Source organism: Pseudophryne corroboree, chromosome 1 (genome assembly GCF_028390025.1).
Source record: "Pseudophryne corroboree isolate aPseCor3 chromosome 1, aPseCor3.hap2, whole genome shotgun sequence".
Classification (NCBI taxonomy): domain Eukaryota; kingdom Metazoa; phylum Chordata; class Amphibia; order Anura; family Myobatrachidae; genus Pseudophryne; species Pseudophryne corroboree.
The window spans coordinates 1076810106-1076823647 of record NC_086444.1 but is presented as its reverse complement, the minus strand read 5'-3'; the positions used below and the strand labels follow the sequence as shown (position 1 = coordinate 1076823647).

At 49.5% G+C, this 13542-nt stretch overlaps 1 protein-coding gene and 1 long non-coding RNA gene across 2 annotated transcripts in view; one reads left to right on the top strand and one right to left on the bottom strand.

The window, feature by feature from the left end:
- The window catches only part of ATP8A1 (ATPase phospholipid transporting 8A1), a 613161-nt gene extending 613061 nt beyond the window's left edge, over positions 1-100 (bottom strand). Inside the window, exon 1 of the mRNA XM_063920998.1 lies at positions 13-100. The gene's annotated coding sequence lies outside the window, so the exon portion shown is untranslated. The remainder of the gene's footprint in view (positions 1-12) is intronic.
- LOC134926612 (uncharacterized) overlaps positions 85-13542 on the top strand; it is a 96837-nt gene continuing 83379 nt past the window's right edge. Inside the window, exon 1 of the long non-coding RNA XR_010177543.1 lies at positions 85-172. This is a non-coding gene — a long non-coding RNA (uncharacterized LOC134926612). The remainder of the gene's footprint in view (positions 173-13542) is intronic.

Below are 13542 nucleotides of genomic sequence, written 5' to 3'. Positions count from 1 at the left end.
AAGAGAACCCACCTCTCGCTATCATGGAACGCTGCTTCATCCCAGCTCCCCCTGTTGCCTTTCTCAGATGGTAGCGTCTTGCTGTGGACTCGCAGCCAGCCCCGAGCGAAATCACACTGTCACAGTCACATAGATATTACACAGCATATAGACAGAGGTAGCATCAACGCCAGTGAGTGTGCCAGTCTGTAATATACACCTCAGTACATAGGTGGCAGTTCCAGTGTCAGCCCATATTAATATGTAGCCCAGTTCAGAGAGACAGCGGCAGCGACAGTGTCAGTCTGTATATAGACCAGTGCAAGAAGGCGACAGCACTAGTATCGGGTGGTATACAGCCCAGTGCAGAGAGGTGGCAGTGCCAGTGGCATGCAGTATGCAGCCCAGTGCCAGTATCAAGCTGTGTACAACTCTGTGCAGGGAAGCGGCAGCGCCAGCGTCAGGCTGTATTCAGCTCAGTGCAGGGAGGCGGCAGTGCCAGTGTCCCCTGTAAAAAGCCCAGAGCAGGGAGGCACAGCACAAGTATCAGGTTGTATATACAGCCCAGTGCAGAGAGGTGGCAGTGCCAGTGGCATGCTCTATGCAGCTCAGTGCCAGTAGCAAGCTGTGTACAGCTCCGTGCAGAGAGGCGTCCGTGTCCACTGTATACAGCAGTGACGTAAAGGAGGCAATACACCAGTATCAGGTTGTATACAGTCCAGTGCAGGGAGGCAGCAGTGCTAGTGACAGTCTGTATACAGCTCAGTGCAGTGAGATGGCAGTGCCAATATCAGGCTGTACACAGCCTAGTGCAGAGAGATGACAGTGCCAGCGTCAGGCTGTATACAGCCCAGTGCAGAGAGATGGCAGTGCCAGTGTTTGCTGTATGTAGCTCAGTGCAGGGAGGCGCAGCACCAGTATCAGGCTGTATGCAGCCCAGTACAGAGAGGCAGCAGCGCCAGTGTCAGGCTGTATATAGCTTGAGAAAAGAAGTCAGTTTCTCTGAAACATTGCTGCTGATCCATCACAGTAAGCGTGAACATGTCAGATTTCAGTGCCTTTATGTACTAGTTTATAGATAAGTAGAGATATTGAGCTTGCAGTACTTAAAAAATGTAATTTCTCTTACGTTCTAGAGGATGCTGGGGACTCCGTAAGGACCATGGGGTATAGACGGGCTCCGCAGGAGACATGGGCACTATAAAGAACTTTAGATGGGTGTGCACTGGCTCCTCCCTCTATGCCCCTCCTCCAGACCTCAGTTAGATCCTGTGCCCAGAGGAGACTAGGTGCATTACAGGGGAGCTCTCCTGAGTTTCTCTGAAAAAGAATATTGTTAGGTTTTTTTATTTTCAGGGAGCACTGCTGGCAACAGACTCCCTGCATCGAGGGACTGAGGAGAGAGAAGCAGACCCACTTAAGTGATAGGCTCTGCTTCTTAGGCTACTGGACACCATTAGCTCCAGAGGGTCGGAACGCAGGTCTCACCCTCGCCGTCCGTCCCGGAGCCGCGCCGCCGTCCCCCTCACAGAGCCGGAAGATAGAAGCCGGGTGAGTATCAGAAGAAAGAAGACTTCAAAGGCAGCTGAAGACTTCAGATCTTCTCTGAGGTAACGTGCAGCGGTAACGCTGCGCGCCATTGCTCCCACACACAACACACACAGCGGGCACTGATGGGTGCAGGGCGCAGGGGCGGCGCCCTGGGCAGCAATATTAAACCTCTTGGGACTGGCTAAAGTATATAGATATACTGGGGAGGCAATATATAAGAATATCCCCCGCCAGTATTGTGAATTTGAGCGGGACCGAAGCCCGCCGCTGCGGGGGCGGGGCTTGATCCTCCATCACTAACCAGCGCCATTTTCTCCACAGCACACTGCAGAGAAGCTGGCTCCCCGGACTCTCCCCTGCTGAACACGGTGACAGAGGGCAAAAAAGAGGGGGGCACATTAGATTGGCGCAGTGAGTGTATATACATATATTGGTATAAAAGCGCTGTTTAACTGGGAATTCTGTTTCCAGAGTCAGGTGGCGCTGGGTGTGTGCTGGCATACTCTCTCTCTGTCTCTCCAAAGGGCCTTAGTGGGGAATTGTCTCCATATAAATATATCCCTGAGTGTGTGGGGGTGTCAGTACGTGTGTGTCGGCATGTCTGAAGCGGAAGGCTCATCTAAGGAGGAGGTGGAGCAAATGATTGTGGTGTCGCCGTCGGCAACGCCGACACCGGATTGGTTGGACATGTGGAATGTTTTAAATGCAAATGTGTCTGTATTACATAAGAGATTGGACAAAGCAGAGTCCAGGGATATAACAGGGAGTCAATCCATGGCTTTGACTGTGTCACAGGGCCCTTTAGGGTCTCAGAAACGACCCCTGTCCCAAGTAGCAGACACTGATACCGACACGGATTCTGACTCCAGTGTCGACTACGATGATGCGAGGTTACACCCAAGGGTGGCCAAAAGTATTCATTACATGATTATTGCAATAAAGGATGTTTTACATATCACAGATGACCCCTCTGTCCCTGACACGAGGGTACACATGTTTAAGGAAAAGAAACCTGAGGTAACCTTTCCCCCATCTCATGAGCTGAACGCGTTATTTGAAAAAGCTTGGGAAACTCCAGACAAGAAACTGCAGATTCCCTAAAGAATTCTTATGGCGTATCCTTTCCCTGCGCAGGACAGGTTAAGGTGGGAATCCTCGCCCAGAGTGGACAAGGCGTTAACGCGCTTGTCAAAAAAGGTGGCGCTGCCGTCTCCAGACACAGCAGTCCTCAAGGATCCTGCTGATCGCAGACAGGAAACTACCTTAAAATCAATTTATACACATACGGGTGCTTTGCTCAGACCGGCAATAGCATCGGAGTCTGCGCCGGTGGGGGCACGTCTTCGACTCTTCAGCCACGTCTGGGTTCAGTCAGACGTGGATCCTTGGGCAAAGGAAATTGTATCCCAAGGTTACAAGCTGGAATTCGAAGACGTGCCTCCTCGCCGGTTTTTCAGATCGGCTTTACCAGCTTCTTCCCCAGAAAGGGAGATAGTTTTAGCGGCAATTCAAAAATTGTGTCAACAACAAGTGGTTGTCGAGGTTCCCCGGGTTCAACAGGGAAAAGGGTACTATTCAACCCTATTTGTGGTCCCGAAACTGGATGGCTCGGTCAGACCCATTCTAAATTTAAAATCCCTAAACCTGTACTTGAAAAAGTTCAAATTCAAGATGGAATCGCTCCGGGCAGTAATCTACAGCCTGGAAGGGGGGGGATTTTTTGGTGTCACTGGACATAAAGGATGCATACCTTCATGTCCCCATATATCCCCCTCATCAGGCGTACCTGAGATTCGCTGTACAGGACTGTCATTACCAGTTTCAGACATTGCCGTTTGGGCTTTCCACGGCCCGAGGATTTTCACCAAGGTAATGGCGGAAATGATGGTGCTCCTGCGCCGGCAGGGAGTCACAATTATCCCGTACTTGAACGATCTCCTGATAAAAGCGAGATCGAGAGATCAGTTGCTGAAAAGCGTGGCGCTCTCCCTGGGAGTGCTGCAGCAACATGGCTGGATTCTAAATCTACCAAAGTCACAGATGGTTCCAACAACTCGACTATCGTTCTTAGGCATGATTCTGGACACGGAACAAAAGAGGGTTTTTCTCCCAACGGAAAAAGCCCAGGAACTCCAGAACATGGTCAGAGACCTGTTAAAACCGAAAAGAGTGTCGGTCCATCAATGCACTCGAGTACTTGGGTAAATGGTGGCGACCTACGAGGCCATCCCCTTCGGCAGGTTTCATGCGAGGACGTTTCAGTGGGACCTTCTGGACAAGTGGTCCGGGTCCCATCTCCAAATTCATCAGAAAATAAGCCTGTCCCCCAGGGCCAGGGTGACTCTCCTGTGGTGGCTGCAGAGTGCTCATCTTCTAGAGGGTCGTAGGTTCGGCATTCAAGACTGGGTTCTGGTGACCACGGACGCGAGCCTCCAAGGTTGGGGAGCAGTCACACAAGGAAGAAACTTTCAGGGGATATGGTCAAGTCAGGAGGCTTGTCTACGCATCAACGTACTGGAATTGAGGGCCATATACAACGGCCTACGTCAAGCGGAGAATCTTCTTCGCGACCTACCGGTTCTGATTTAATCAGACAACGTCACAGCCGTGGCTCATGTAAACCGCCAAGGCGGAACAAGGAGCAGAGTGGCAATGGCGGAAGCCACCAGGATTCTGCGCTGGGCGGAAAATCACATAAGCGCTTTGGCAGCAGTCTTCATTCCGGGAGTGGACAACTGGGAAGCAGACTTCCTCAGCAGAAACGATCTCCATCAAGGAGAGTGGGGACTTCATCAAGAAGTTTTTGCAGAGATAGCAAGTCAGTGGGGACTTCCTCAAATAGACATGATGGCTTCACGCCTCAACAAGAAGCTTCGGAGGTATTGTGCCAGGTCAAGGGACCCTCAGACAGTAGCAGTGGACGCCCTGGTGACACCGTGGGTGTTTCAGTCGGTCTATGTGTTCCCTCCTCTTCCACTCATCTCAAAGATATTGAGAATCATAAGACGAAAAAGAGTACAGACAATACTCATTGTTCCAGATTGGCCTCAAAGGGCCTGGTATTCGGATCTTCAGGAAATGATCACAGAAGATCCGTGGACTCTTCCTCTCAGAGAGGACCTGTTGCAACAGGGGCCCTGCGTGTTCCAAGACTTACCGCGGTTACGTTTGACGGCATGGCGGTTGAACACCGAATCCTAGCTGGGAAAGGCATTCCGGAAGAAGTCATCCCTACTCTGATAAAGGCTAGGAAGGAAGTGACGGCGAAACATTATCACCGTATCTGGAGAAAGTATGTATCTTGGTGTTAATCCAAGAATGCTCCTACGAAAGAATTCCATCTGGGCCGTTTTCTCCACTTTCTACAGACAGGAGTGGATATGGGCCTAAAATTAGGTTCCATTAAGGTACAGATTTCGGCCCTATCAATTTTATTTCAGAAGGAATTGGCTTCTCTCCCAGAAGTCCAGACTTTTGTAAAGGGAGTGCTGCACATACTGCCTCCTTTTGTGCCTCCAGTGGCACCATGGGACCTTAACGTGGTGTTACAGTTCCTAAAATCTCACTGGTTTGAATCTCTTCAAACGGTTGAGTTAAGATTTCTCACTTGGAAGGTGGTCATGTTGTTGGCCTTGGCATCTGCAAGGCGGGTGTCCGAATTGGCGGCTTTGTCACACAAAAGCCCCTATCTGATTTTCCATGTGGATAGAGCAGAATTAAGGACTCAATTTTTGCCTAAGGTGGTTTCATCGTTCCACATGAACCAACCTATTGTGGTACCTGTGGCTACGAATGACTTGGAGGATTCCAAGTCCCTGGATGTAGTCAGGGCCTTAAAAATTTATGTAGCCAGGACGGCTAGGGTTAGGAAAACAGAGGCACTGTTTGTCCTGTATGCAGCCAACAAGGTTGGCGCTCCTGCTTCTAAGCAGACAATTGCTCGCTGGATCTGTAACACGATTCAGCAAGCTCACTCTACGGCTGGATTGCCGTTACCAAATTCGGTAAAGGCCCATTCCACTAGGAAGGTGGGCTCTTCTTGGGCGGCTGCCCGAGGCGTCTCGGCGTTACAGCTTTGCCGAAGGCGACTTGGTCAGGTTCAAAAACTTTTGCTAAATTCTACAAGTTTGATACCCTGGCTGATGAGGACCTTATGTTTGTTCAATCGGTGCTGCAGAGTCATCCGCACTCTCCCACCCGGTCTGGAGCTTTGGTATAATCCCCATGGTCCTTACGGAGTCCCCAGCATCCTCTAGGATGTAAGAGAAAATAAGATTTTAAACCTACCGGTAAATCTTTTTCTCCTAGTCCGTAGAGGATGCTGGGCGCCCGTCCCAGTGCGGACATTTTTCTGCAAGGCTTGTATATAGTTATTGCTTACATAAGGGTTATGTTACAGTTGAGATCAGTCTTTGGCTGATGCTGTTTTGTTCATACTGTTCCTTGGTGGCGTATATTCCATGTTATACGGTGTGGATGGTATGGGCTGGTATGAATCTTGCCCTTAGATTAACAAAAATCCTTTCCTCGTACTGTCCGTCTCCTCTGGGCACAGTTCTCTAACTGAGGTCTGGAGGAGGGGCATAGAGGGAGGAGCCAGTGCACACCCATCTAAAGTACTTTATAGTGCCCATGTCTCCTGCGGAGCCCGTCTATGCCCCATGGTCCTTACGGAGTCCCCAGCATCCTCTACGGACTAGGAGAAAAAGATTTACTGGTAGGTTTAAAATCTTATTATTTCAATCCATAAAATACTTAAAGAAATGAAGGACCGGCACTAACTGTTGTGATGGAGAAAATAGCCAACTCTTTTATTCCAACATAGAGAAATATAATGTCTGCGGACATTATACATCTTTATGTTGGATGCACGGTTATACATCTTTATGTTGGATGCATGTAGTATTACTGCCTGACAGCAGTGAGGTCTTATTTTTTTCCCCATCATGGCTGTAACTGCGTGGAGGTAATAAATAAATATAATAAGAATTTACTCACCGGTAATTCTATTTCTCGTAGTCCGTAGTGGATGCTGGGAACTCCGTAAGGACCATGGGGAATAGACGGGCTCCGCAGGAGACTGGGCACTCTAAAGAAAAGATTAGGTACTATCTGGTGTGCACTGGCTCCTCCCTCTATGCCCCTCCTCCAGACCTCAGTTAGGGAAACTGTGCCCGGAAGAGCTGACATTACAAGGAAAGGATTTTTGGAATCCAGGGTAAGACTCATACCAGCCACACCAATCACACCGTACAACTTGTGATAACCTTACCCAGTTAACAGTATGAACAACAACTGAGCCTCACTCAACGGATGGCTCATAACAATAACCCTTATTTAAGCAATAACTATATACACGTATTGCAGAAAGTCCGCACTTGGGACGGGCGCCCAGCATCCACTACGGACTACGAGAAATAGAATTACCGGTGAGTAAATTCTTATTTTCTCTGACGTCCTAGTGGATGCTGGGAACTCCGTAAGGACCATGGGGATTATACCAAAGCTCCCAAACGGGCGGGAGAGTGCGGATGACTCTGCAGCACCGAATGAGCAAACACAAGGTCCTCCTCAGCCAGGGTATCAAACTTGTAGAACTTTGCAAAGGTGTTTGAACCCGACCAAGTAGCCGCTCGGCAAAGCTGTAAAGCCGAGACCCCTCGGGCAGCCGCCCAAGAAGAGCCCACCTTCCTTGTGGAATGGGCTTTTACTGATTTTGGATGCGGCAATCCAGCCGCAGAATGAGCCAGCTGAATCATGCTACAGATCCAGCGAGCAATAGTTTGCTTTGAAGCAGGAGCACCCAGCTTGTTGGGTGCATGCAGGATAAACAGCGAGTCAGTCTTCCTGACTCCAGCCGTTCTGGAAACATATATTTTCAAAGCCCTGACTACGTCCAGCAATTTGGAGTCCTCCAAGTCCCGAGTAGCCGCAGGCACCACAATAGGTTGGTTCAAATGAAATGATGATACCACCTTTGGGAGAAATTGGGGACGAGTCCTCAATTCTGCCCTGTCCATATGGAAGATCAGATATGGGCTTTTACAAGACAAAGCCGCCAATTCCGACACACGCCTAGCCGATGCTAAGGCCAACAGCATGACCACTTTCCACGTGAGATACTTTAGTTCCACGGTCTTAAGTGGCTCAAACCAGTGGGATTTCAGGAAATCCAACACAACGTTAAGATCCCAGGGTGCCACTGGTGGCACAAAAGGGGGCTAAATATGCAGCACTCCCTTAACAAACGTCTGAACCTCAGGCAGTGAAGCCAGTTCTTTTTGAAAGAAAATGGATAGGGCCGAAATCTGGACCTTTTATGGACCCCAATTTTAGGCCCATAGTCAACCCTGACAGTAGGAAGTGCAGGAATCGATCCAGCTGGAATTCCTCTGTAGGGGCCGTCCTGGCCTCACACCAAGCAACATATTTTCGCCATATACGGTGATAATGCTTTGCTGTCACGTCCTTCCTAGCCTTTATCAGCGTAGGAATAACTTCATCCGGAATGCCTTTTTCCGCTAGGATCCGGCGTTCAACCGCCATGCCGTCAAACACAGCCGAGGTAAGTCTTGGAACAGACAGGGCCCTTGTTGCAGCAGGTCCTGTCTGAGAGGCAGAGGCCATGGGTCCTCTGTGCGCATTTCTTGCAGTTCCGGGTACCAAGTCCTTCTTGGCCAATCCGGAACAATGAGTATTGTTCTTATTCCTCTCTTTCTTACTATTCTCAGTACCTTGGGTATGAGAGGAAGAGGAGGAAACACATATACCGACTGGTACACCCACGGTGTCACTAGGGCGTCCACAGCTATCGCCTGAGGGTCCCTTGACCTGGCGCAATATCTTTTTAGCTTTTTGTTGAGGCGGAACGCCATCATGTCCACCTGTGGCAGTTCCCATCGCTTTGCAATCTGTGTGAAGACTTCTTGATGAAGTCCCCACTCTCCCGGGTGGAGGTCGTGTCTGCTGAGGAAGTCTGCGTCCCCGGCATGAACACTGCTGACAGTGCTTGCACGTGATTCTCTGCCCACCGAAGAATCTTTGTGGCTTCCGCCATTGCCATCCTGCTTCTTCTGCCGCCCTGGCGGTTTACATGGGCGACCGCCGTGATGTTGTCTGACTGAATCAGCACTGGCCGGTTTCGAAGCAGGGGCTTTGCTTGACTCAGGGCATTGTAAATGGCCCTTAGTTCCAGTATATTTATGTGTAGAGAAGTCTCCAGACTTGACCACAGCCCTTGGAAGTTTCTTCCCTGAGGGACTGCCCCCCCATCCTCGGAGGCTTGCATCCGTGGTCACCAGGACCCAGTCCTGTATGCCGAACCTGCGGCCCTCGAGAAGGTGAGCACTCTGCAGCCACTACAGAAGAGACACCCTGCCTCTTGGGGACAGGGTGATCAGCCGATGCATCTGAAGATGCGATCCAGACCACTTGTCCAACAGATCCCACTGAAAGATCCTTGCATGGAACCTGCCGAAGGGAATGGCTTCGTATGAAGCCACCATCTTTCCCAGGACTCGCGTGCAGTGATGCACCGATACCTGTTTTGGTTTCAGGAGGACCCTGACCAGAGGTGCTAATTCCTGGGCCTTCTCCACCGGGAGAAACACCTTCTTCTGTTCTGTGTCCAGAATCATGCCCAGGAAAAGCAGACGCGTCGTAGGAATCAGCTGCGACTTTGGAACATTCAGAATCCAGCCGTGCTGTTGCAACACTTCCTGAGAGAGTGCTACGCTGATCAACAACTGCTCTCTGGACCTCGCCTTTATGAGGAGATCGTCCAAGTACGGGATAACTATAACTCCCCTCTTCCGAAGGAGTATCATCATTTCGGCCATTACCTTGGTAAATATCCTCGGTGCCGTGGACAGGCCAAACGGCAACGTCTGGAACTGGTAATGACAGTCCTGTACCACAAACCTGAGGTACTCCTGGTGAAGTGGGTAAATGGGGACATGCAAGTAAGCATCCTTGATGTCCAGCGACACCATAAAATCCCCCTCTTCCAGGCTTGCAATAACCGCTCTGAGCGATTCCGTTTTGAACTTGAATTTCTTTATATAAGTGTTCAAGGATTTTAAATTCAGAATGGGTCTCACCGAACCGTCCGGTTTCGGTACCACAAACATTGTGGAATAGTAACCCCTTCCCTGTTGAAGGAGGGGGACCCTGATAATCACTTGCTGGAGGTACAGCTTGTGAATTGCCGCCAGTACTACCTCCCTTTCCATGGGGGAAGCTGGCAAGGCTGATTTGAGGTAACGGCGGGGGGGAGTCACTTCGAATACCAGCTTGTATCCCTGAGATACAATTTGTACAGCCCAGAGATCCACCTGTGAGCGAACCCACTGGTTGCTGAAGTTTCGGAGACGCGCCCCCACCGCACCTGGCTCCGCCTGTGGAGCCCCAACGTCATGCGGTGGACTTAGTGGAAGCAGGGGAGGACTTTTGTTCCTGGGAACTGGCTGCATGGTGCAGCTTCTTACCTCTACCCCTGCCTCTGGTAAGAAAGGATGCGCCCCTGACCCTCTTGCTTTTCTGAGAACGAAAGGACTGCATTTGATAATACGGTGCTTTCTTAGGCTGTGAGGAAACTGAGGCAAGAAAGTCGACTTTCCAGCTGTCGCTGTGGACACGAGGTCCGATAGACCGTCCCCAAACAATTCCTCACCCTTATAAGGCAAAACCTCCATGTGTTTTTTAGAATCAGCATCACCTGTCCATTGCCGAGTTCATAAGACCCTCCTGGCAGAAATGGACATAGCATTAATTCTAGAGCCCAGCAGGCAAATGTTCCTCTGAGCATCCCGCATATATAAGACGACGTCTTTTATATGGCCCAGGGTTAGCTAAACAGTATCCCTGTCGAGGGAATCTATGTCGTCTGACAGAGTATCTGTCCATGCTGCTACAGCCCTACACATCCAGGCTGAAGCAATAGCAGGTCTCAGTAGAGTACCAGAGTGTGTATACACTGACTTCAGGATAGCTTCCTGCTTTCTATCCGCAGGCTCCTTTAGTGCGGCCGTATCCTGAGACGGCAGGGCCACCTTTTTAGATAAGCGTGTCAATGCCTTGTCCACCCTAGGGGATGTTTCCCAACGTAACCTGTCCGTTGGCGGGAAAGGGTACGCCATCAGTAACCTCTTAGAAATCACTAGTTTCTTATCAGGGGAACTCCACGCTTCTTCACATAATTCATTTAATTCATCAGATGGGGGAAAAGTCACTGGCTGCTTTTTCTCCCCAAACATATAAACCCTCTTGGTATTAACAGGGTTAATCTCAGAAATGTGTAATACATCTTTCATTGCAATAATCATGTATCGGATGGCCTTGGTCATTTTAGACTGTAAATGTGCCTCATCATCGTCGACACTTGAGTCGGACTCCGTGTCGACATCTGTGTCAACCATCTGAGATAGAGGGCGTTTATGAGCCCCTGACGATTTCTGAGTCGCCTGGGCAGGCGCGGGCTGAGACCCCGGCTGTCCCAAGGCTGCAGCGTCATCAAACCTTTTATGTAAGGAGCTTACATTGTCGTTTAAGACCTTCCACATATCCATCCAATCAGGTGTCGGCCCCGACGGGGGCGACACCACACTTATCTGCCCTTGCTCCGCCTCCACGTAACCCTCCTCATCAAACATGTCGACACAGCCGTACCGACATACCGCACACACACAGGGAATGCTCAGACTGAGGACAGGACCCCACAAAGTCCTTTGGGGAGACAGAGAGAGAGTATGCCAGCACACACCACAGCGCTATATAAAACAGGGATTTTCACTTATAATAAGTGATTACCCAATAGCTGCCTTATATGTATTATTTGCGCCTAAATTTATGTGCCCCCCACTCTCTTTTTTACCCTTCTTGTACCTGGATACTGCAGGGGAGAGCCTGGGGAGCTGCTTCCAGCTGAGCTGTGAAGAGAAAATGGCGCTGGTGTGCTGAGGAAGAAGGCCCCGCCCCCTCAGTGGCGGGCTTCTGTCCCGCTTTCTGTGTAAAAAAATGGCGGGGTTTTTTACATATATACAGTGCCAGACTGTATATATGTATTTTTATTGCCAAAAGGTACTTCAATTGCTGCCCAGGGCGCCCCACCCCCCCCAGCGCCCTGCACCCTACAGTGACCGGAGTGTGTAAGTGTGCTGGGAGAAATGGCGCACAGCTGCGGTGCTGTGCGCTACCTTAAATGAAGACAGGAGTCTTCTGCCGCCGATTTCGTCGTCTTCAAGCTTCTGTTCTTCTGGCTCTGCGAGGGGGATGGCGGCGCGGCTCCGGGAACGGACGATCGAGGACAGGTGCCTGTGTTCGAACCCTCTGGAGCTAATGGTGTCCAGTAGCCTAAGAAGCACAAGCTAGCTGCAAGCAGGTAGGTTTGCTTCTCTCTCCTTAGTCCCACGTAGCAGTGAGTCTGATGCCAGCAGAAGCTCACTGAAAATAAAAAACCTAATAAATTAAATACTTTCTTTACTAGTAAGCTCAGGAGAGCCCACTAGGAGCACCCAGCTCTGGCCGGGCACAGATTCTAACTGAGGTCTGGAGGAGGGGCATAGAGGGAGGAGCCAGTGCACACCAGATAGTACCTAATCTTTTCTTTAGAGTGCCCAGTCTCCTGCGGAGCCCGTCTATTCCCCATGGTCCTTACGGAGTTCCCAGCATCCACTAGGACGTCAGAGAAATATATATATATATATATATTCTATTATCTGTACAAGTGTGTAGAAGCTTACTTAAGAAAATATGAAATGCAGAAAGTGAAAGGGATGCCTGGAGCTGTTACTCTAGATAAGGGACATTCCCCAACAGGTGACTTAGGGCCCTTCTGGGGTTACGCTTCTGATAAATTATACATATTCACTTCACCTGCTGTAAAACATCAATGTCAGGAATACTAAACCACTAGGAAATGGAGATACTTGTCATTTAAGTAATGTTGTTTAATGCCCTAGTCTGTTTCTAATTACAAAAATATTATGTGGGGGTCCTGTCACCTACATACAGCAGAGGCAGCTACTTTGTGGGTTGTAGCTTTCCTGTCACCTACTGTACTTACTGCAGAGGCAGCCACTTTGTGGGTTGCAGCTTTCCTGGCACCTACTGTACTCACAGCAGAGGCAGCCACTTTGGGTTGTAGTTTTCCCGGCACCTACTGTACTTACAGCAGAGGCAGCCACTTTGTGGATTGCAGCTTTCCTGTCACCTAATGTGCGTACAGCGGAGGCAACCACTTTAGGCTGTAGCTTTCCTGACACGTACTGTACTTACAGCAGAGGCAGTCACTTTGTGGATTGCAGCTTTCCTGTCACCTACTGTACTTACAGCAGAGGCAATCACTTTGTGGATTGCAGCTTTCCTGTCACCTACTGTACTTACAGCAGAGGCAGCCACTTTGTGGATTGTAGTTTTCCTGACACCTACTGTACTCATGTAGCCAAGTATTTGTTGATTAGAGACAGCAAAGAAAATAGATTGCTTTTTGGAGCACTCTTTTAAACAAAAATTGTTATGTATACAAATATGATATGATTATGGTATTTTTAAAACGTAACCTTTAATATTCTTCCCTAAAGTAAGTGGGGTAATTACAGTGACAAAACTGTCAAAGTCGACAAATATTGTTATTCTCATGCCTTGTACTAACCCCATGCGCTTGCCCGCTGCTCGTGCACCCACTCCCCCGTGCGTACGCATCCCCTCATGTTGCGTAAGGGACGCTCCGACGTCTCCTGCGCATGGAGATGTGTATTTACGGTGGAGTTTGCAGGCGTCTAGCGAGCGACTCGATCGCAACATATTTAATCCAAATAGTGCATTTTGTAGGTTATGGTCTCCTTAATAATATCAGTAAGTTTGTTTAGTGTAACTGGTTTATGGACAGAGAAATCCCTCTTTACATGATACGAAGGGTCAGACAGGTTTTGAGCAGTGGTGTTTAGTATGCAACGGTAGAGTATATTATTAGAAACATTCCGGTATTGGTTTGAAAGAAATCAATCGCTCCTG